This window comes from Neophocaena asiaeorientalis, unplaced genomic scaffold, assembly GCF_003031525.2.
Source record: "Neophocaena asiaeorientalis asiaeorientalis breed wild unplaced genomic scaffold, Neophocaena_asiaeorientalis_V1.1 scaffold275, whole genome shotgun sequence".
Classification (NCBI taxonomy): Eukaryota; Metazoa; Chordata; class Mammalia; order Artiodactyla; family Phocoenidae; genus Neophocaena; species Neophocaena asiaeorientalis.
In genome coordinates this window covers 6,955,278-6,959,447 of record NW_020173679.1, presented here as the reverse complement: position 1 = coordinate 6,959,447, position 4,170 = coordinate 6,955,278, and the positions used below count along the sequence as shown (strand labels likewise).

The 4,170-nt window shown below is 51.0% G+C and overlaps 1 non-coding gene across 1 annotated transcript; it reads left to right on the top strand.

Moving 5' to 3' along the window:
* Positions 1-1,613: 1,613 nt before the first annotated feature.
* On the top strand, positions 1,614-1,717 carry LOC112402850 (U6 spliceosomal RNA). Its single transcript, XR_003003771.1, has one exon. It is a non-coding gene; the product is annotated as a U6 spliceosomal RNA (small nuclear RNA).
* Positions 1,718-4,170: the final 2,453 nt, after the last annotated feature.

The following is a 4,170-nucleotide window of genomic DNA, read 5'->3' as shown; positions in this document are numbered from 1 at the left end:
GAGGCCACACAGTGCAAGTCACCCATAGGTCTCCTGCCACACAGAGCTAAAGAACTTCAGAGAAACCTTGGTGGACATACACCCCAAAACTCTCATTTTTCCAGTGAGGACACTGAGGTCCCAACAGCTTTGTTTGACACTGGGGCACCCACCCTGTCAACTGTAACCTGTATAAAAACACCTACATTCGGGGCTTTGGATTTGGAGCCAGCCACAAACAGAGGAAGGGGGGCTAGGAGACAGATAAGGAGGGATCAAACTGATCGACCTCAGCCCCCAAAATGCCTCCATCTCATTTGTGAAATGAACAGGCTGGACAGATGTTCCCTAAACCTCTGATGGCCTCGGGTTCCATGGGGGCCAAGAAACTGGGCATGGGACGGGGTAGGGGGCCGAATCAGCATGGGGCCATGGGGGAGCTCTGTGAAAAGTCATCTGTTACTTCCATCCATGCGGCATCTGGTTTTTCATATCTTAATCGCATCAGCATGATGGATGGTCACGGATTACAGATTACAGATTACAACCCCAGATTACATCATGGGGTTAATTTATTACATTTTTGAATACCCACTTGCTGGGAGACTGTTTTTCAAAGGTATTTGCATATCTTTCACCATAACAACAATGTGTAGGAGGGCATCTGGGAGGGAAGGATGGATGTTTAGGAGGGGAGAGAGCTTATTTGCCAACTGAAGCAGGTTCCTGAGGGTCTGCAATGGGAACGGAGAGCAAATCACTCCCTAGAGACATTTAAATTGAAACTAAGAGAAGGTGAGATGCAAGGAAGTTTTGCAAAGACTGCATGGGTGAAGGAAGGTTCCTGGGGTTCACTGAACAGCACACAATGAGTGAATGGGGTATAATAACAGGCAATGAAGTGTCCAGACCCCTAAGATGCTTCCAGAGTCCCTCCCATTCTCACCATCCTGATCACAGGACATATTATCCACCCCATCCCTGCCTAAGGTTCCCAGGACACCAAACACAGGGTGGTGGGAGGAGCCACAGAGTCAGCTCGTATAGCCCGGGGACAATCCCACTGATACCACGATATTCAGGAACCCAGCCAGCTGGGATGCCCCCTGAGCAGAGGCCCAGCCTCATTCATTCTCTTAGTCCAGCACCTCACCAGTGCCTGGCCAAATCCAGGTTCTGAATGAATGTGTGTCCAATGAGCAAATGAAAGAATGAAGGCATGAAATGATGGTGGGCAGTGTCTCACTGCCACTTGCCTGACATGAATCCTAATTTAGTCTGGATGAGGGGCAAAGACCTCTGATTTCAGTGCTTGGGCTCTAGGTGGTGGTGTGCAGAGAAAAGCTGCTTTCACAAATGAAGCAAGAGCTGCGGATTACTCACTGCGGTGCCCCTCACACCCACTGGGCTGCTGCTTCTCTCCCCACCACTGCCCCTTAACCAGCTGTGAGGCCTTCCCTCTCTGAGTCTCAATTTCCTCACCTGTAAAATGGGATCATGGCAGCACCAATTCCATAGAGTTGAGTAAGAAGTAAGTGAGATAATGTTTGTAAGACTATAAAGTGCACAATGCCTGGCACATAAATGCCTAATTACTGGCTGTTATGACAATGATGTTAAGATTGACACACACCTTGCTAGCTTCGGCAGCACATATACAAAAACTGGAACGATACAGAGGTGAGTGGGGCCCCTGTGCAAGGACGACACGCAAATTTGTGAAGCGTTCCACGTTTTTCTAAAAAAAGAGTGGATATATGTGTATGTATAACTGATTCACCTTGCTGTACACCTGAAACTATCACAACCTTGTAAATCAACTATACTCCAATAAAAATTCTAAAAAAAGATCGACACACACTATCTAAGCCCCTAGAGCAAACACTCTGAACCAGCCATCATGTCTTTCAAATCCCCATCCAAAACATCCGGAGCTGTGCCCCTCTTGCCAGTTCCATTTCCCAAGGCAGCAGGCAGCCCCCAAGATGCCCTTAAGGTGGGCATGCATCCTCATGGCCCGAGATGCCTGAAGACAAGTGGCTGCGGCTGAAGACAGCTCTTCTCCCCGCTCATCTAGTCTTCCGGTGTGAGGCCCGACCTGCCCAGCTGCCCCAGATCCTGGGGTCCACTGCTGACCTCAGACCCAGGTCAGAGCCCTGACCTTAGGCCAGTAACACTGGGCGGCTTCCAATCGTTCAACCGGGGCAAAGCCCCCATGCCATTCCGTCCCTGAAGTTCTGCTGACTCCGCAGTGTCATTGACACCTTGTTGGTCAGGGGGACCTGACAAGTCATCTCTTCTTAAACTTTGAACTTTTATCCACAGAAATGCACAGAGACACTAAATGTCTTCCACAATTTTAGGGGTTGCCGGGACCTCTGAAGTCATCCTCAACCACAGGGTAAGAACCCTTGATCCAACTCAACTGCCACTTTTTAAAAATAACTGCTTTATTGAGATATGATTCACAAACCATAAAGTTCATCCTTTTAAAGCAGGCAATTCAGTGGTTTTTAATATAGTCGCAAAGTTGTACGTCAATCACCACTATCTAATTCCAGAACATTTCCATCATCCCAGAAAGAAACCCCCCCCGCATACACTGGCAGCCACTTCCCCAGTCTCGCCTTCTGCCAGCCCCTGGCAACCAAGCACTAGTCTACTTTCTGTCTCTATGGACTTGCTTATTCTGAACATTTCATGTAAATCATGTGGCCTTTTACGTCTGGTTTGTTTCACGTAGCATTCACGTTTTCAAGGTTCACCAAGTTGCGGCATATGTACTGGCACTTCATTCTTTTTGTGGCCAAATAATATTCTTCTGTATGAATATACCACATTTTGTTTATCCACTCCTCACGTGATGGATATGTGAGTTGTTTCCACTTTGGCCATTCAAACATGGGGAAACAGACCCAAAGTCACCATAACCTAGATGGGATAGGAGTCCGGACCTCTCTCCTAACATCCACCTTTTCCTGCATCATTGCTCTGGGAGGACCCAGAGAACAGAGAGTCCGAGCACGGCAAAAGATCGCCCCACTGGCGAATAGCCATCGCAACAGCATTTGAACCAGAGGATCCAATAACTTGCTTCCGGATCAGTAAATGCTGGGCCACAGCTTCATCCTTGACAGAGAGAATCATACCCACTGTCCCCCTCCCAGGCCCAAGCCACCATCACCTCTTCTCTGCCACTGTTCCTAGCTGTTCTCCCTGCTTTTGTCCTTGCCAAATGCAGTCTATTCTCAACTTTGGGAATCAGAGTGAAGTTGTTAAAACCTAGGTCAGATCATGTCTCTGCTCTGCTCACAACCCAGTCCATCCTCGTGCCTGCCCATCAGGCTGATAATATCACGATAACAATAGCAGATAACTATTCTAGAGCATATCCTGTGGGGTCAGGACCTTAGGAACATTATCTCCTTACACGGGCCACTGCACTTAATCCTTGAGCCCTGAGAGCTCCGGATAACGGTGAGCTCAGAGAGGTTAGGCCCCTTGCCCAAGCCTACGGGGAACGAATGACAGCAGAAGAGGGGCCCAGGCATCTAACCCGACTACAGAGCGGAGCTCTTAAAACTCTGAGCCATGATTTGCCACGCTGGAGAAAGAAGAAAACAGTCGAAATGGAAGCCGCTGGGCCAGCTCTGGGCGCCAGGCAAGACTGCTGCTTCCCGCGAACGCGGGCCCGCCCCACCGCTCTCTGATCTTTGCAGCGCCTGCGGCCCCCCTGACCCCGCGGTGAGTTATGGGGGCCGCGGGACCCATAACACAGCATTCCGGGACTCCCAGGGTCGGCAGGACGCGGCACCCTGCTCTGTGATGGATGAGCCACCCCTAGCGCTGGCTTTGTCCTGCTTGGGCCGGGTTGGGGACCTACTTTGGACGGGGCGTGGCGAGAGGCGGACCGCGCGCGCGCGCGTGTATGTGTGTGGGTGTGTGTGTGTGTGTGTGTGTGTGTGTGTGTTGGGTAGGGGTATTGTCTTTTTCCCTTCCCTCCCAGGGTGTGTGAGTGGGGGGCGGACACTAGCGCAGCCGTCAGTGCTCCCCAGTCTCACCTGGTAGCGCTTTGAAGACCCCCCTGGACCCCCACGTCGAAGAGCGACCCCTCCCTGAACCTCGCCCCCAGCTCTGCGCACTTTCGGAGGCTACTGAGGCCCCGCGGTGCCCCGTTCCTCCTCCCTCGCA